General features: G+C 37.0%; 1 protein-coding gene and 2 long non-coding RNA genes across 6 annotated transcripts in view; 2 read left to right on the top strand and 1 right to left on the bottom strand.

Annotated features, from left to right (window-relative positions):
• BRINP3 (BMP/retinoic acid inducible neural specific 3) overlaps positions 1-8319 on the bottom strand; it is a 392077-nt gene extending 383758 nt beyond the window's left edge. For 2 of the 4 annotated variants that reach the window (XM_059146396.1, XM_059146399.1), the window contains exon 1: positions 7816-8319. The gene's annotated coding sequence lies outside the window, so the exon portion shown is untranslated. Of the gene's footprint in view, positions 1-4608; positions 5108-6039; positions 6156-7815 lie in introns of those variants that run through there. The other 2 variants (XM_059146397.1, XM_059146398.1) reach the window with 2 other exon arrangements.
• Positions 8320-8517: 198 nt separating this feature from the next.
• Positions 8518-11098, top strand: LOC131814923 (uncharacterized). The gene is made up of 3 exons (XR_009347507.1): positions 8518-8996; positions 9401-9501; positions 10707-11098. It is a non-coding gene; the product is annotated as an uncharacterized LOC131814923 (long non-coding RNA).
• A 3487-nt stretch (positions 11099-14585) lies between these two features.
• On the top strand, positions 14586-19106 carry LOC131815037 (uncharacterized). The gene is made up of 3 exons (XR_009347538.1): positions 14586-14603; positions 18767-18847; positions 19008-19106. It is a non-coding gene; the product is annotated as an uncharacterized LOC131815037 (long non-coding RNA).
• The last annotated feature ends 1364 nt before the right edge of the window (positions 19107-20470 follow it).

The following is a 20470-nucleotide window of genomic DNA, read 5'->3' as shown; positions in this document are numbered from 1 at the left end:
ATGTATTGTCTACACCAGGACTTCCTGATTGAATTAATTTTGTTCTATATTTACTTTAGCTACAACAGAAGAAGCTTCTGCACACAGTATTAAATTGCATATCTGAGAGCTGTTAAGAAAAACTTGTATCTTAAAAGGTTTCTCTATCAAAGATATCACAAATTACAAAGAACACATATATACAACATGTGATTCGATAATCTGATGCTTGATTGAACATAGTTTTAATTTTTTAAAATATTTTTTTAGTTAAATTAAATCACTTTTTCCCCAAACTACCTTGTATCTGTGGACATCATCTGACACATTTTAAAGAAAATGTTTTCCAGTTGTGAGAATAAGTGTTTAATGAATCTATAAAGTAACAGTGTGCTTATATTCTGGCCACTATTTGACAGCGAAAATCTAAAATGCATGCCTACTCAGTTCTGCTCTTCCCAAGGCAAGATTGTTTTTTAATAGTGCAATATTCTAGAGATAGCTTTTAAAATTAACAAAATGCAAGACTTCAGAAAAGTTAATAAAAAACAGCTCAATCCTGATGAGGTTGGCTGATATTCACAGAAATCAGGGAGAATAAGTCTATCTATAAGTATTCTTTCACAATAACTCTATAATGGAATTTAAATGAAACACACCATTATGAGACAATAATTCTTATATAGCAGAGAGCTACAATACATTTGAATGTAATGTTAACATATTTATTAATTTAATCAATAAATGGGTATTTTATAGATTTAATTTGCTGGAACTATAACATGGTAGCTTCTTTATTAGCTATTAAAGGGAATTTGTTATGCTTTGGGTGCTTTCAAAGGCATCTATATCTGAGTAAATTAGGGTTTAGGCATTAAAAGAAACACTCCTAAAACATTAATTATAAATAAAAATAGGTCTAACTGAAGATAAAGGCTATTTTTAACTGAAAATTTAATAAAAAGTAAAAATTGTGAGAAATTATACATTGTGTTTAAGAAATAACAATGTATATGGAAGAGTAAGAATCTATGAGACCTCTTAATTTTTTAGGATGTATGTCATTTTTCAACATCTGAATTTACACTTTCTTGGTTAAAATGAAATATTTTAAAAATCAACACAACTATTTGTTTCATGGTAAATACCTAGGAATCCAGTCAACTCATTAAAATATATTAGTTTTATTTTTCAATCTTAGGGGAAAAGAAATTGGTTAGAGAATCATAATTGGGTTTATTTCAATTATAGAGCATCAACTAGCTATTCATGATTAGTTATTTTGAATATAAAATTGAAAAATATCCTAGAATTGTATGCATGAATACTTTATTTCATATATTAAATATAGAAAAGTGGATTCATAGTTTATGACATCATAATCTGTAGAGATTTTGTAACTGGACAGTTGTACATATGAGTAATTAGATACCAATGTTCTTAATAACTCATCAAATATGTTCTGAAATGATAATAATGAAAGATTTAAAATGTTATTGATGAGGATATTTGATGACCAATATAAAATGGTTACAGTGGGTGTTTGATATCACTTAAAAAAATAAAAGAATGATTGAAGAAACTTCCAGATATATTTTCAACAGAAAAGTCATTACTGTTCATGATAAAATTTCAGCTTTAGAGAATCTTTTTTTTCTATACTACAATAAGTATTATTACGTTATCCCCTTCTTTTAATAATCTATTAGCAATCAATAGTATTCAAACCCAAATTATTTTTGTTTTTCTTTAGAACTTATGGACTGTAAATATTAAAATCATAAAACCATATAACAGTGAATAGAGATACATTCCTAAATGTTTAAATGAAAATATCCAAGTAGTTGCTAAATTAAAACATTAACAATGTCAGACATCTCCTAATTTATTCTGGTAAACTGAATATTAATTTATAAATGATGCTTGAAAAGTCTGATTTTTTTTTAGTTTTTCCACTTTTAAGTTGCTACATGTGAATATTTTTATCTTGCTTTAATCAAAGTGACAGGAATTATCAGGTTAATAGTATAAATTTGATAAGAAATCAGACTTTCTTTTCACTAAATGATACTGAAAAGTTAATCAAGAGTAACTATTTTTGTAAATGTGACTACTGTCCCAGAACTGCATAAAAGCCAAGGTAAATATAATATAATTAAGAACTAATGTGACTCAAGGAATGTATTCTTGAACTTGTTTTGTTTTTTAGCTACACAATATCAAAACAAACAGAAAATATTGTTTAAACCCATTAGAAACCATAACACCATAGACCAATAGAGACTAAGTATATTTGATACTAATTTTTTTTTTAAGTTGTCAACCTCATTACTTTTTTCATGGAATGAGAACTTTAACCAAAATGAAAAAAAAATTAAATGTAAATGATATCTTCTCAAAATACAGTTTTTTTCATTGCATGTTTGTCTATTTAAGGCATCATCACTTCTTATGTCATTTATCTGTAACAATGCTATAAAGGAGATATTATTTTCCTCAGGTGAAAGTTGAGAAAAATAAATGAAGAGTGGTCAAGAAATTTCACTAAGCTCGTATTTAGGAAGTAGAACTGGAACTGACATTGAGGAAAGAATCCTAAAACCATCTTACTCTACATTTCAAGATAACCCACTGTTAAGAGCAAAGAGAAAAATGTTGAGATCTTAGAAGCCTACCTCATTAATCATAAGTCATAGTCATAATATCCAAATACCTTTGTGATATTTTTTCATGAAAGCTAAATTTGTACTCAACATGCCACAGATTGGTGTTACATTGCTGTTTGTATCTAAACTTCAGACTAACACCTGATTTTTAGATGACTGGAATTTCAGACACTTATTCTGGTCAGTAACTGCTCATTTTAGTGATAATATGAAAAAAATCAAAATAAGAGGGAATATAGGAAACTGAAGCATAGGTTGATAACAAAGTATCAAAGTTTTGAAGTCCCACCCATTAAGTTCTTTGCACTTGTAGAGAGAAACACACAAAGGCACTAATCTGAAAAGAAATTCCATGTTTATTTAAAGAACATACAAACCTAGTAATAAGGTTAATTTTGTATATGAATATGTATATATAGTTACACACACACACATACGTACACACTCTCACAAACACACACATTCTTTTAGAATCCCAAGGTTTCTTCCTACCTAGGTTTGATCTACTTATCTGTAATATGCCAATCATTTTGCATGAAGAAAACCAAGATATACTGTATTTTATATTTGAAAAGCCTACAACTCCATTATAATGTTGAGTTTAGGAAAATATTTCATGAGGCACTAGAATACATTCTATCTGATTAAGTGATAAATGAAATTAATCATATATGTGTCATGTATATTTCATGTGGAAAACATTATTAAGCAATGTAGATTTAAATAAATATGTTCTCACCCACCCAAAAGTGGGCGTTCTCACACACACACACACACACACACACACACACACACACACACACACTGAACATGTTCATTACAATAAAACTCTAGAAGGCAAAATGCAAAAGAATTGAGGAATTGAAACTCATTGACAAATTACTTTCTCTACTGAAGTAAAAACTACCTCTTTCCTCAAACTCCCTTTTAAGAAAAGCACTGTAACTTTGCAATTTTATGACCCAAAGTTTCAATTATCTTTCTTATATTTTCAAGATGCTATCAGTGAGCCTTACAAGCAGAAAAATTATTGATCAGGGGATCCATTTCAATAAATGTAAGCACTAAAAATATTTCCAGAGAAAATCTTAAATACAATATCTTAGAAAAGAGAAAATATTAGAAATAAATGGAATAGTTTAAGGGTTGTGCTTTATTAATTTTTTGCTTCATTTTGTGGGGACTCCAGACTCCTTCAACATGTAAGCAGAACATCACAAAACATTATCAATAATAATAACAAAACTTCATACACTCAAAATATTTTATCATTTTAAATAAGTTTTCTGTCTAATCTAAATAGGAGAAATTTATGGACTGCATCGACAAAATCTGGAATTTAAAAAGGCCTTATTTATGGAAGATTTACTATAATTTTCTGATTTATTTTTTTCAGTTTCTAACTGGTTTTCCAGACCAAAGATTTCTATACTAGGGTCACAAGTAACATAGCCTTAGGCAAGCCCTTTTCTTATCCTGTTTGAAAACCCAACCAACCTCTACCCCAAGATTTTTTTTTTTGAAATTGAGAAAGTAACAGGGCTATAACCCACTACACATTTCTCTCAAGTAGTCAGAATTAAATTACTAGTTCAAGATGCCCTTTATAATTCTCCAGTTGTCCTTATATTAAGGTCTGTGACCTTAACAAGGAGCACTATTTCAAGGCATTTCTGCAACTACTATTTTACATACTTCATTAGGGCTATGCATCTCTTCCTCCAACTCTGTACCTTCCCATTTCTTCCCTTCACCTCTGCCCAGTGTATGATTTTTGTAACATTGTTAAGCATTTAAATGGATTTAAAGGGTTCACCAACATGAATACTAAGAAGTTATGCATCATAGCAGAACCATCTGAAAATACATGTATCCCATCGCTTGAAACAGGGAAACATTATCCCAGGATGGGTCACATACAGGTTATATGATTGTCAATAAAATATAGACATTCAGTCCTTACCTGCTTAACTGCATGATGACAAACAAATCTAAACAGCATGCAAAAGTCCCCAAATTCTGAATCTGTCTTCCAAGCGGTTGTGACAGTTTTATACCCTGATGCTCTCTTCTTTGCTTACATGCATCTGACTGGCTAGGATATTTGTAAGCAATACTAGGGTTCTCTTGCAACCCCAGGCTCCTCTTCCTCTTTTCAAGCCTCTGGCTGGCATCTCACACAGCTCGAAACGGGCATCTCCGGAGGTAAAGCCTCCCCAGCGATTCCCAAACGGATTCCCATTAGAAGGAGGTCTCTGTTCTACAAGGCTGATCACGTTCTCGACCTGGTGCAGAGTAAAACACTCTCTGGTTCAACTCTTAGGGGCTGGGAGCACAGCCATCAGAGACCTAAACTCTCTGCCACTGCTTGGCTGCGGAAACGGCAGGAACCCGCGGCCGAGAGGCGCCACCCCCTCTCGGGCGGACACCGAGGGGAGCGCTCGGGTCCCAGCTCCTCCTGCTTCCCCCCCCCCCAACCTCCAGAAAAAGGGACACAGAAAAATAAAAGCCCAACTTGAAAGTGCGTCTCATATAAGCCAGAGGGTTCCCAACCTCACTCTTTGCTTCAACTTCAACCTTGTATTCCAAGCTCCAGCTCTAATTTGAAAGCCAGCTCTCCGCACCCCCCACACACACTCCACCTCCCCCCAGATTCCCCAGTTGGGGACTGACCAGTCGGTGAAGGCAGAGAGAGGGAATGACGAGCAGTGATACTCAAACACAGAGCCTGAGAAGTCAGTGAGCAAGCTTAAGCTCGACTAAGCAAGGGGATGAACAAGGCGATTATGGTTTCCTGAAGCAGGCATGCTGAAAAGCCGTCATTTATGAGTCTTAGGCTATAGCTCATTAAAAATAATAAATAAATAAATAAATAAATAAATAAACAAATAAATAAAATGCAAATGCAAAAGGGCGTTGATAAGAGTCTAGTGCTCCCAAGTCTGTCCTCTCAGAAAAGAGGTTTTGCTCAAGTTTGGCCCAGAGCAGGCTGGAAATGGAGCGTGAGGCACGGAGGAGACCCCCCCGACCCCCCGGCGCGCCCTACGCACCGGAGCTGCCCGTGCCCACCCCGAGCACAGCGAGCCGCAGGGGCTGAGTGCGGAGCCTGCGCTAGCCCCGCAGCGTGCGGGACCCGCTCCCTGCCCGCGCCGCCATCCCCACACCCAGCACCCAGCCCAGCGCCCGCGGCCGGCCAGGCGACCGGACACCTTGTCGTCCGCGCTCCCCGCGCCCAGGTGGCTTAGGCGTTGCCGGGAGCTGCGGAGAAATCGCCAGGCTCGGTCGCCTGTTGCTAGCCCTCTGCTGAAAGCGTCCTTGGCCGCGCAGCCTCGCGGACCTAACTGTCCCCCTCGCAAGCTGGAGTTTCAGGCTCCATACAGCAGAGCGCACTTACCTACCAGCGTAGGGCTGGGCTTGACTGGAGTAGACTAGGCTAAGAAGGAAAGATCTGACTGCACTGAAAGTTGCGTTTGGGGGTTGTGTGTGTGTGTGTGTGTGTGTGCGTGTGTGTGTGTGTGTGTGTGTTTACCCCCCACCCCCTTCCACCCCTGCGCAATAGCACCAGTCCTCCAAAGAGGAATCTTGAATTGGTGAATTATGCCAAGCCCTCGTTTCTGAAACTAGAGTCGCGGCATCTGATGGCACTTGTCAGGCAGGACGACCAGACTAGGAAGGAGAGACCAGGTAGAAACTAGGGACGGGTGAGGGGCGCCTAGTGGTGCGGACCACAGTCTCAGCCCTGCTCTGATGGGCTGGTGGTGGGAGCCGAGGGGGGAAGCCCTTGAATCCTGAGACTGGGGGCTGGGGTGACGCTGCAGCTGGAGTACTTTTATGTCTGGAAACTAAAAGGGCTTTTGAATTTAAAAAAAAAAAAAAAAAAACATTACTTAGGTCGTCGCGTCAGCCATCAATGAGGACGGGGATAGCTCTTTCTGAGAAATTTTAAAAAGAGAGAGAGAGAGAAGAAAAAAAGAAAGGAAATGAAGGGGAAAAAAGAAAGACATAAGGAAAGAAAGAAAAGCTTAAACAATAGGTTCTCACCTCCATCTACCCCAATAAGGAGAAAATGTAGAACCCAGGAACTTGTTTTGATGGGGGCTGGGTAAGGGGGAGGGGGTGTCACAGGAAAACTCTAAAACCTTAGTATGTATTAGAGACTGCAATACATGTAGGCTTGACATTTAATTAATACCACGTCCTTGTCAATATGTGAAGTAAAAGCTAAGATTTAAATGTTCCTCAGCATACCTATACTTAAAGGGGAAGTGATACTCATAATGTCAGGTAAACCCATAAAAAATGTTCATAAAAGCAAAAAACACTGACGCTTTAACATACTTATTAAAAATTGAGTCTGGGGGTTGAACAAGTGTGAAGAGTGAGGTAATTAATTTTTTTAATATAAAGTCTGTCCCTGATTTTCAATTTATTAGAATCCAGATAATCAGTGCTTTCTTCTGATAGCCCTCTTCCTCTGAAATGAGCACTCCGTGTCCAATTAGCTGTTCATCAGCTAAATTCACGAAATCAGAAATGTACTAAATATGATGTCTGAATTGAAATGCAATGCCCACAATAATGTGTTCATGTGTGATTTGGGATATTGTAAGAAAAAAAAAATGGTGCACTTCAAACTCCCACTCTTCTTCTTACCGTAGAGTGGCTTTTAGTGTTTAGTGTCCTGCTAAACCCATAAAAATACACTTTACAAAAGTCTTCCTTCAGTCATGTAATTGCTTGCAATGAACAAATGCTGACCTGAACAACCTTCTGAAGATCAGAAACCAGTGAACTTTCTCAGACCCTGAAATTGTGAGAAGGTTTAAGCTTACTCTTAGATAAACATATAAAATGTGACCTTTCAAATGGCACAAGAATGTGTGCCAAGAAGCATTAATGGGAGGGGGGAGGAATGGTTAATGTTTCCTATAACCTGTAATATAAAGGAAGACAGAAATAAATAATGTAAAAGGTGATGGGATAATTCATTACGTGGGCTCTATCTTAGTAGCACAATTGCAACTAATATACTAATTAATGAACAGTCGCATAGATCTTTGAGTTCTGAAAGTAACAAAAATATCTTTACAATGAGATATTGCTGAAACAAAGCTTATTTAAAATAACACTAGCAATCAATATCTAATAAAATATAAGGAGAATAACTTACCAGAGGACATTTCAGGAAGCAAGATGACTGTGAGAAAAATATATCCAGGATTCAAACAGATATTCCATGATCTTCCAAATCAAAATAGGGATGAGCTGCAGGGTGGTGGAACTTTGAAAAAATCAGCAGTTCCTGGTGGCATGTAACCACCTAAAAACCAGTTACACAGAAAGCCATGAACCTCCAAGGAAAAGAAAAAAATGTGCGAGAGGTGCCTTTTATTTTGGGGGGTGGGGGCTTATTTGTAATGATCCTTAGGCAGACAAAGTGAAATTTACTGACTGTACATGCCCACACCGTGGGGGGAAAGAGAAGCTGTGTAACCCCGGAGAACAGGAGTTGAAATACAGATAAATCTGCAAAGAGAAGTAAAAGGATGTGTTGAAGACAAGAGATAAAGAGAGAACTAGTGAGCAAGGCTCTAGTCATCCTGAAAGATACAGCAGCAAGAATGATTGAGGCTGCTGAGAAGGATCCAATGAGAATTCAAGAGGGCACTGCTTCTCAAATCCTGCTCTGATCTTCCCACTCTCAGTTCTTTAAGAGTTACCTGCGCTGGGAACATGATTATTAGGATTAATAGTATTCCATCAGTGTGTTTCACTAGGATTTCCCTTGAACTCCCTCGCTCGCAGCGACTGAGGGAGGCGTAGTAAGGAAGCCCAGCACAGCCAACCCCCCCCCCCAAATAAACCACTGTGGTCACTTTAGGATGACCAAATCATCAGCGATTTGCATGGGGTGGGGGAGACGGTGGGGGTCGAAGGGCTGAAGATGCGGATGAGGCCGAGTCGCCGGGCGCTTTCGGGGGCGCTGCGCCGAGGCGCAGGCAAGGGGGCGCGGAACCGCGGTTACGAGCTGCCGCGGCGGCAGCAGGGGCGGTTTTCTCCCAGGTCGGGTTTTCTCGGAAGATGCTGCAGCCCGCGACTCGAGGCCATTCACCTCCATCCGAAACCTCAGCTCCAAATGCCTTGTTTTAGAAGCTAGAGCTTGGGAGGCTCCGAGGACGGTTCCGGGGGGGGGGGGGGGGGCGCGGGTGACAGGCGGTGAGGCTCTCGCGTCCTCTCTGAGTCCTGCCCAGGGACCGAGGGAGAGGGTGCTAGCAATGGCTTTGCTGCCGAACGCGTGGTCTTGCCATTTTCGCGTCCCGATACGGCCCACACGATCGCCCGATCGATCGGGTAAGATGAGCTTTATGCCTTCTCTCTTTTGCGCTCCTTGGTTCCGTCCCTTCTCCGAGCCCAAACCCGAAACCCGAATCCTAGGTTCTCTCCTCTCTCTGTCTCTCTCTCTCTTTTCATTGAAGAACTTCCCTTCCCTCTTGGAAACCTACTTCCCCAGGGAATTGCTTGTGTGACTGAGGGGCCGGTAATTCTCTTTGCAGATGATTTATATTTTGGCCGTGAAAGGGTTCCCCCTCGCCACCCTCGGTACCCTCCTTAGAGAAGATCCCTCCCTCCCCATGGGTTCACTCCCCGAGCTCGGATCTGGATGAAGAGCGCCGTGGGAGTCTTTTGCCCTCTGCTCGGTCTTCCTCTGGACCCTGATGCTTAAGCATTATCCGCCTCTCTCGCTCTCTTTTTAGAAATAGGAGGGAAAGGTAGAGTGGAAAATTGATTTCTTGCAGAGACTGAGGCGCCGAATGATAGAGGGAATAAACATTTGCCCTGGATAAAAATGTTCTTGGTAAGTAATCTTATTTTCTGCGGTTGAAAAGGAAACACATTGCTTCTCACTGCCCCATCCCCCACTCCATTCATTTATTTGCTCTCTGTATGTAAATCACGAGCTGGGTCAGTGCAAATTTTCTTTTCCTCCTTCCTCGGAGAATAGCAACATGTAAGGGTGAATTTGAACTAGGGGGCTTTTAAGGAGGCCCTAGGAAGGCTTGAAGGCTCTTCATTTCTTACACTCAAAACCTACACACAAGTAAAGCTGATTTCTGATTGCTTGCAAGAAGAGGATTTAAATACCTCCTTTATTTCTTACTGTTTTTTCTTTCTGAAAATAAAATAGTTTCAGGTGGTAGCCCCATGTCCAAGGTTTTCGTATCCCTTGGCCATGTTCTAAAATTCCATTCCAGAAATAAGAACGTGTATTAAGCTAAAACTTAATCAGTAAGCTTTAAGTTAAAGGTAAGTTAGAGCTCTAGTGCCCCTTACTAATGTGTACATCTTTGTTCCAATTCTTGGATCAGATACAAATTATTAGCATCCAAGATAGCTGTTTGCATGTTGTGATGATTCCTATAAATCCAGAAAGCCCTCTGGTTTTCATGAGTCTAGAGCACCCCCAGCCTGCATTTGCTTATTATGTGAAGAGTGTAAAAGTAGGAGGAAGCCAAACAGCCCTGGATAGTGCTTACATCATATGTCACTAAATGTGCAGAATAGTACATCTTGCAAATTTGTGTGAACTTGGTTTATAAAGTGCCAGCTGACCAATTCGGATGTGAAAAACTAAAGGCGAATTGTTCTAAGAGAAATTATTGCAATTTTGCGTTAGAGAATGTATTTTACTGGTGTAATATCTATATTACTTTTTTCTCCATTATTGTTATGGTTTATAGTCTACAACTCTTATTCCCAAATTTTATTGATAAAGAATAAACTAATCTGCACAAAATTTATTTCTGATATAAATAGGATAACCTTAATCCCAAATATCTGATATTAAAATTCCATTGATAAGAAAAGACTTCATTTCAGTTCAACAGTTTCCTTGAAATCTACTAGGAAATCACAGAAGAGATATAGTCAAGTATCGTATTTCAACAGTAAAGCAACCTGTGCATGTATCTAGTATCTAGTATCTAGTCTTTATTACTATCAAAATTGTCCAGGGAAAAAATTTCATGCGTGTATAACTTTTTTTTTTCTTTCTTTCCTTAGGCTGTGTTCCTGCCCTAATAAGGATCTAGACCAGAAGACTTTCTTCAGTCATCAAATTTTACCCAAAAGATTACTATTGTGTTATATATGTCTGTTTTACACAGGTTGACCGATATTGGTAGGGGGATCTGAGGTACACACAAGGAGGTTGAATGTCTTTAGATTTGTTACAAATTCAACCTTAACAATTGTGATATATAGAAAGCATACTTTGCATATGTGATCTTCTTATGCTGTCTAAACCTACTTACCTAAATTGCTATTCAAAAAAATACAGTTGTTTGTTGAGGACCCAACCTGACTTAAGTCAGAAAATGTAACATTAAATTTTTTTTTATATGTGAAATGATTGTGAGGTTGCTATTCTTTTAAATATTTGGAGAATAAAAAGAACAGGATAAATACATTAATTTTGTGGTCCATGGTTCCTTAACTTTAACAAATTTTATAGCACTTAAAGTTTATTAAACTATCTAAGTATTTAGCATTATATTAAAGTTCGATGAACCTCAAAATAGAGCCATAGGCTTTAACATCTCATGGCTAGCTCTTACCTGGTTTGTACTTAGTTAGAACCATCTCAAAAGTTAGGTATTTTAATTTTATACTGAGACTGTCCTTTCCTGGATAATCTCAAGGCATATCTACCATTGGTATCAGCGCATTTTATATTACTGGTATTGTTTTTGTTTGCTCTCCTGGCTTCTTCTTTTAAATGTATAGGTATCACCTAATGTCTTTCTTTTTTTTTTCCTGCATCTTCATGTCTTTATTTTTTTTTTCATTTTATTTTATTTTATTTCTTTTAGGTGTTCCAGCATTCATTGTTTATGCAACACACCCAGTGCTCCATGCAACACGTGCCCTCCTTAATACACATCAGGCTCACCCAACCCCCTGTCCCCTTCTCTCCATAACTCTGTTTTGTTTCTCAGAGTCGACAGTCTCTCATGGGTTTGTTTCCCCCTCTGATTTCCCCCCACTCACTTCTCCTCTCCATCTCCCAATGTCCTCCATGTTATTCTTCATGCTCCACAAGTAAGTGAAACCTATAATTGACTCTCTCTCCTTGATTTATTTCACTCAGCATAATCTCTTCCAGTCCCATCCATGTTGATACAAAAATTGGGTATTTATCTTTTCTGATGGAGGCATAATACTCCATTGTTTATATGAGCCATATCTTTATCCATTTGTCCATTGAAGGTCATCTTGGTTCTTTCCACAGTTTGGTGGCCATTGCTGCTATTGGGGTACAGATGGTTCTTCTTTTCACTACATTAGTATCTTTGGGGTAAATACCCAGTAGTGCAATTGCAGGGTCATAGAGAGGCTCTATTTTTAATTTCTTAAGGAGTCTCCACACTGTTTTCCAAAGTGGCTGCACCAACTTGCATTCCCACCAACACTGTAAGAGAGTTCCCCTTTCTCCACATCCTCTCCAACACATGTTGTTTACCGTCTTTTGAATTTGGGCTATTCTCACTGGTATAAGGTGTTATCTCAATATGGTTTTGATTTGAATCTCCCTGATGGCTAATGATGATGAACATTTTTTCATGTGTCTGTTAGCCATTTGTATGTCTTATTTGGAGAAGTGACTGTTCATGTCTTCTGCTCATTTTTTTTTTTAAGATTTTATTTATTTATCTGACAGACAGAGATCACAGGTAGGCAGAGAGGCAGGCAGAGAGAGGAAGGGAAGCAGACTTCCTGCTGAGCAGAGAGCCTGATGTGGGGCTTGATCCCAGGACCCTGGGATCATGACCTGAGCCGAAGGCAGAGGCTTTAGCCCACTGAGCCACCCAGATGTCCCCTTCTGCCCATTTTTTGACGTGGTTATATGTTTTGTATGTGTTGAGTTTGAGGAGTTATTTATAGATCTTGGATATCAGCGTTTTGTCTGTAGTGTCATTTGTGAATACCTTCTCCCATTCCATGGGTTGCCTCTTTGTTTTGTTGACTGTTTCTTTTGCTGTACAGAAGCTTTTGATCTTGATGAAGTCCCAACATTTATCTTTCTTTTTATTTCCTTTGCCTTTGGAGACATGTTTTGAAAGAAGTTGCTGTGGCCAGTGTTGAAGAGGTTACTGCCTATGTTCTCCTCTAGGATTTTGATAGATTCCTGCCTCATGTTGAGGTCTTTTTTCCATTTCAAGTTTATCTTTGTGTATGGTGTAAGAGAATGGTTGAGTTTCATTCTTCTACACATAGCTGTCCAAGTTTCCCAGTGCCATTTATTAAAGAATCTGTCTTTTTGCAACTGTATATTTTTTTCCTGTTTTGTTGAAGATTATTTGACCATAGAATTGAGGGTCCAAATCTGAGCTCTCTATACTGTTCCACTGGTCTATGTATCTGTTTTTATGCCAGTACCATGTTGTCTGGGTGATCACAGCTTTGTAGTAAAGCTTGGAATCAGGTAACGTGATGCCCCCAATTTTGTTTTTCTTTTTCAACATTTCCTTAGCAATGCGAGGTCTCTTCTGGTTCCATACAATTTTTAGGATTGTCTGTTCCAGCTCTTTGAAAAATGCTGGTGAAATTTCGATTAATATGGCATTCTAGGCATTCTAGGTATAGATTGCTCTAGGCAGTGTAGACATTTTAACAATGTTTATTCTTCCAATCCATGAGCATGGAATGCTCTTCCATCTTTTTGTATCTTCTTCAATTTCTTTCATAAGTGCTTTGTAATTCCTTGAGTAAAGATCCTTTACCTTTTCGGTTAGGTTATTCCCAGGTATCTTATGGTTCTTGGTGCTATAGTAAATGGAATCAATTCTCTCATTTCCCTTTCTATATTTTCATTATTATTGTATAAGAAAGGAACTGATTTCTGTACATTGATTTTATGTCTTGTCACATTACTGAATTACTGTATGAGTTTTAGTAGTATGGGGATGGAGTCTTTTGGGTTTTCCATATTAAGTATCATGTCATCTATGAAGAGAGAGAGTTTGACTTCTTCATTGCCAGTGTTTGAATACCTTTTATTTATTTTTATTGTCTGATTGCTGTTGCTAGGACTTCTAGTACTATGTTGACCTAATGTATTTCTTACCTGTTAATCCACTAAAATATCTAATCTAAAAGCAATGTTCAAGGTATACTGTATTAGAGAAATTGCAAATCAGTTTGCTTGCAAATAAAAAAATGTCAATGTGCCTTAGGTCGTTTTAACCCTAAAACAAATTTATAACAAAAATATAGTAATAGAAGTAAACTCAAATTGTTTTTTGCATACAAAAGTGAGTCAGTCATACATCACAAACACGCATAGATAATTTCCTTCATTGGAATATTAAAATTTATTCATTTTAGTCTCTGCTACATGTTTATTTTGGTTTTAGATTTGCCTCTTTGAATATCTCTAAAGTTTCTTAAATACCTAAGTGTGAAAGCATTTTCATGTCTTACTCCATAAGATGAATATGCTACTAAATAAACAGAGCCCATATATTTGAGTCTCGAAATACTTATAATAGTCCCCTGCCTTATCCACAGAGGACATGTTCTAAGACCCCCAGCAGATACCTGAAACCATGGATAGTAAAGAATCTTAAATATATCATGTTTTCTTTTACACATGCATACTATAATAAAACTTAGGCACAGTATAATAATTATTAGGCACAGTAAGAGTTTAACAATATTAATAAAATAGACCAATTATAAAAATATTTTGTAATAAAAGTTATGTGAACATGTCTCAAAATACTTATTGGACCATACTCACCTTTTTTCTTCTTGTGATGATGTGAGATAATAAAATGCCTATGTGATGAGATGAAGTGAAGGAATGACATAGGCATTGTGACATAGTGTTAAACTACTACTGACCTTGGGACTACTTGTCAGAAGGGGATCATCAGTTTCCAGAAACTGAAGCTGCAGGTAGGGTAACTGAAATAAGGGAAAATGAAACCAGAGATAGAGGGGACTACTGTATGTTGAAACCTGAAGGGACTTTAATGCCACTGAGTCTTAACTCCTTCATTATGATGAAGAAATTGAGAACCTGAGAGACTCAGTGATTAGTATAATCATGTACTAACTGGTAATCCACAGAACTTTAAATTTAGTCCTCCTAACTTCTTAGCTAGTATTCATTGTAAATCAAATTCCATCAGTAGCTGTTAAAGCAGGTATTGTTTGAATTGGGATAAGGAGTAGATGAAAGAGAAAGTGGTACAACTATGAATAAATTGCATCTTTTTAGGAGTTGATTTTGTTGACAACTAATCCTCTCCACTGTAGGAAGTTTTTATTTCCCCATAATGTTTTATCGTCCCTAGCTCCCCGCTGTCCCTGCCCTCAATGACTGGGGACCATTTCTTAGTGCAATCTTACTTCCTCAGAAAGATTCTTAGTATTTTTGTACTTCACTAGGTTGCTCCCTAGACTACTACACACCTCCCTCCTTCCCCAACCGATACATCTACCTGCAGTGTCACACTCCATCATGTCACCTGTAGTTCTGCTTCTTTTTTAAAAAAAAAAAATTTACTTATTTATTTGAGAGAGAGAGAGAGAGAGAACAAGAGGGGGGAGGGTCAGAGGGAGAAGAAGACACTCCACGGAGCAGGGAGCCCAATGTGGGGCTCTATCCTGGGATTCTGGGATCATGACCTGAGTCAAAGGCAGATGCTCAACCTACTAATCACCAAGGCACCCATGCAGTTCTAGTTTTAAATTCCTTAGTAATGTAAAAAATAGAAATGCATCAAGAGGAAAGCCATCTCAAAATAAGATGGTTAATTAGACTTACATCTGAAACTACACACACACACACACACACACACACACACGCACAGGATATGAAATAAATGCAGAGACTCAGACAATTTATTGTGATGAAGAAATTATTATGTTAAAAAATATTCCATTAACAAAGGGCATTCATAATAAGAAAGCTATAAAACTTCAGTCATTTAGGAATGTTCACTTTCTGGAGTATTGTTACCAAGTTACTTTTCGTGGAAATGACAAGCCTAAAGGACAAATACAACATTGAAATCCATTGGTGGTTATTGCTTCAAAGGGGTACTTATTCTTGAGTTAAACAAGAATAGAAGAAAATCTGAAAATATTTTTACTCTATATAATATGCTTTTATAAAATTAAATTTTTACAGTATTCTGAAATATTGCAAAAGATGGGATACTTACAAGAAAGAATTTATATTGGTTATTTTTTGTATTAAGGATTGATACAGCATCTGTTCCTGATTAAAACTATTCAAGGTATAGGGGTAGAGGGAACATTCCTCAACTTCATAAAATGTATCTATGAAAAACCCATAGCGAATATCATCCTTAATGGGGAAAAGTTGAAAGCCTTCCCTTTGAGATCAGGAACACGACAAAGATGTCCAATTTTGCCACTGTTGTTCAACATAGTACTAGAAGTCCTAGCTACAGCAATCAGACAACAAAAAGAAATAAAAGGTACTCAAATTGACCAAGAAGAAGTCAAACTTTCTCTCTTCGCAGATGACATGATACTTTATATGGAAAACCCAAAGACTCCACCCCCAAACTACTAGAACTCATACAGCAATTCAGTAATGTGGCAGGATACAATATCAATGCACAGAAATCAGTTGCTTTCTTATACACTAACAATGTTTTAAGGATTGAAAACAAAATCCATGCTTACTTAAAACCTACCTATTCTTGAATAAAACTTTCTAATTGCTAAAGGGAAAGATAGGTAGATTCATAGAATTTTTTTTAAAGACTTATTTATTTGAGAGAGGGAAGGAGAGAGCACCAGTGGGGGGAGGGAAAAAGAATCCCAAGAAGACTCCTCCCCTTGATACAGAGTCTGACACTGAGCTCTGATGATCTCACCCCAATATCAAGATCTGGGCCCCAAATCAAGAGTCAGTCAGTTAACAGACTGAATCACCTAGATGTCCCAATTCATGGAATTTTTTGAAGAACCTACTATAGGTCTATCATTTTAAATAGTTTATATCTATATCAACTGTGCAATTTGGTTATAAACATTTCATATATGAAGCAACAGTCTCCAAGTGTATTAATTTGCCCCAAATCACAAACTAAGTAGAAGATTCAGAATTAGAAATCAGTTTTTATGAAGTCTGGGTGGATTTCCACTGTACTTTTCTACCACATATAAAATCCTGGGATGATAGAAGTGTTCTGGAAGCATTTGTTAAGTAGCATTTGTACTGCTGTAGATGTTTTTGTGTGACTAATAATGTCTTCACAACTGTGTAATAGAATTCAGAGCCTAATCTATTTCAAAGAACATGCTGCCTACTATCATTTTCATGAACCAGAAACAATGACTGTGTTTTTTCACATTTATTCTCAACTCCCTTGCTTTGAATCTGCACCACCTAGTACAAGACCTTACATAGAGAAGGAGCTCAATAAATATTTATTTAAAAGGTGAAATTCAGTGCTTAATCAAAACTTCCATCCTTAATATTCTTACAAGGGCTTTCTTTATTTAATTTTTACCCAACATTTAGAAATATTATTACTAAGTGAGAGCATTTTTCAAAATATTTTCAGAATATTTTGCATATATTTGGCTTTAGTAAGCCATGTTTAAAATAATAACATTTTGCTATTGCACAGGAGTTTATATTTTTATAATACTTATTATCTGCCATACTCATGTAATCCTCCCACTATGTTGTAAGTTAAGGCATTTTGTTTATTTGAAAATAAGGGAAATAAAGTAGAAAGAAATTAAAACACTATTATTGATTACTAAAAGAAATAATTAAGCTATTTTTACTTATCATATTTTATTTCCTAACTTGTTGAGGGAAGAATAAATGTGATGGACATATCAAATTGTTGGTTAATTTTATTAACAAACTCTATGGGTCTAAAGTTTTCATCTCTCAACTTTTGCAAGTAAAATATATTCATAGAAGTGAGCAATCTTTCTAATTTTATGAGCTGAATTAAAAAATTATCAGTTTTTATAACATTTTGCTAATCAGAATTCTCAAAATTAAGATATTTGACATTAAAAATGATTATTTTCTAAATTATTTGTACTGCCAAAATCTATTCATGAGTGCAGTGAACAAAATATGTTCAGTGCTATAGTGATTATATGGAGTAATGCATTATCAACTGACATGAGTAAATTTACACAATTTTTAAAATAACTTAAAAATAATAATATTGAAAACATTCAAGAAAATGATAAGATACAACTTCCCTACAATCCTCCTTTGTATCCGGATTTCAATGATTATTCAGTGTGATAGAAAGAATACAACTTCCCAAAATATCCCACATTCTAATCTCCAGGATGTGCAGCTAGGTTACCTACCAAAAGGGGTTTTGTAAATGTCTTAAAGTTAAGGACCCTGAGACACTGAGAGAAGCCTAGATTACCTGGGTCTCCTTAATATAATCACACACATCCTTACAAGACCAAAGCAAAAGAATGCAGTGTGAGAAAGAGATGAGATGACAGAAGCAGGTGGCGTGATGAGGAACTATTAACCAAGAAATGCGGGCAAGACACCCCTTAGAAGATGGGAAAGGGAAGGAAAGATATGTTTCCCTAGAGCTTTCAGAAGCAATTAAGCCCTGCTGATCAATTTTAGAATTCCAACCTACAGAATTGTTGACTTAATAATTTGTGTTGTTTTAAGCCACTATACAGTGATAGGAAACTGATAGAGCCAGTCATGCAAAGAGTTCAAAAATAAGCAGTATGTCCTTTCCTCTCTAGGAACTCTCAGATTTAACAGCAAATTCTTGCTTTATGGCTACTCCATTCCTCCAGATACTGAATAAGCCATTGTCTCTCATCAGGCAGAAACTTGATTTCCTCAAGAACCAGGCTAATTCATCGAACTTGCTTATATCACCAATTTGGTGAATAAGAACCAGTCTATTGAACCAGTCAATAGTACTAGTTACCAGAAACAAACTGACAATTTAAGAACTCATCATACTGCATAGTTTTATTCATTTGATATATACTACTTAGCATAGTGTCTCACACATATTAGCATCTAATTCATGCTGATTTGGTTCTAACAAATATTGCTATAGGTGTAATAAAAGAATGATCATTACCTCTGGGACTGTATGAAAATGAAATGGTATGAAGAAAAGATACTGAGCACAATAACAGTAAGTACAGAAGCCAGTGAAAATTATCAAAACATCCAAAGAAATATGAGATCAAAATGAGACCACAAGAGACTGACTGACAGGGAGTGGGAGGATTTTTATTTTCATGGAAAGATGGATAGGAAGCAATTTGATAATTTTCTCCTTGTGTTTTATACAGAACTGCAATCAGGAAAAGAACCAAAACGTTTACTTAATTAGGATGCATCATTAATTTTAGTGTCTCATGAACTCCTAAGGCCTTTCACCCCTTGTAGAAATAAAAGAAACTAAGCTACTTGATTGCCAATTCTCTTGGTGTCTCTAAATCTCTGTAATGCGTGTACTTCCTATTCTGAAGAAATACATACCTTGTAGGAGGAAGAAAAATAATCCTTCACATTGATCATGGAGTTTTGCCTCTGAGGAGAAAATATGAATTTACAGACAAAAGCAATTTTAAAAGGCTATATAAAATGAATTCATTTCATATTTATAGAAGGAGCCCAAGCTTAAGAGTCAATTCAACAAATATTTATTGAGCATTTATTCAACAATCATTTATTGATAGTATTATATATAAGAAGCAAGGTTCTAAATGTTATAAGGACATAAAAATAAATAAGTTACAGTCTTTATTTCCTGGTAGGAGGATAAGGGGAGTATACAATAAATATAAAGGTATTTTGACTCTATCCCGCATTCTATTCACATAATCAATCATCCTTTTATTAGAAATAAAAACAAATTTATTGTCATCTGTGGGCCGTGCACTTCTTAGGATAATATGCTGTTTGAATAAGATAACCAAAGTCATGGACATCAAGTGTCTTACAAATACTGACATAATCCTAACAACAATACAGAAGAAAATAATAAACCTAGATTTGAATAATTGCTGGTGACTTTAGCTGAAGCATAAGATCTCTTCAGCAATATGTATATCATGCTTCACTGGTTTATATTGCACACTGCCTTCTGAAAGCATGTGTTTTTAGCTACTGCCTGCACTTGTTGGCAAGAGGAGTTTGCTTAGAGTTTTAGGAGGCAGCAGTTTCAGCAGGGTGACTTTTTTTTTTTTTTCAGTATAAGTTTAAGGTTAAGAAATCCAATGTTTTTAGATCAACCACAATTTTAATTTTGTGCTAATGCACGGTTCAGTTTAGTTAGTAGGATAGTGTGGTGATCCAATGCACAGCAATTCAAGGACCTAGACTCCTCCCCCTCATCTGGTGACCTGTTGTTCCACCTGATCCTTAGATGTTATCTATTCATTTGGGAAATGAAGGAAAGACAAAAAGTGGGGGAGGGTTACTTAGGAGATTTTATGGCCCAGACCTACGAGTGGCCCACCTCATTTCCATTCGTGTTCCATGGACCCAAACACATTCTTATGACCACATCTAACTACAGAGGAAGCTGTAAAATGAAGTTTTGGGTCTAGAAAGAAGACAGGAACATAGATAGCAATCTACTGTACCGATAGTCTCAAACTAGAGTGTTCTTTGGTTGTGTGTTCAGTCCAGGACCGGAACTTTAACTTTGCTTATGGGAAGGAATTAGAGCAAAGAATTGATAGATGGTGTGTTGCTAGGGAGAAGAAATTCCAGTCCTTGCCAACATCTAGAATGGGCACTGCAAATA

This window comes from Mustela lutreola, chromosome 14, assembly GCF_030435805.1.
Source record: "Mustela lutreola isolate mMusLut2 chromosome 14, mMusLut2.pri, whole genome shotgun sequence".
Taxonomy (NCBI): Eukaryota; Metazoa; Chordata; class Mammalia; order Carnivora; family Mustelidae; genus Mustela; species Mustela lutreola.
This window is presented reverse-complemented; position numbering and strand designations above follow the sequence as displayed.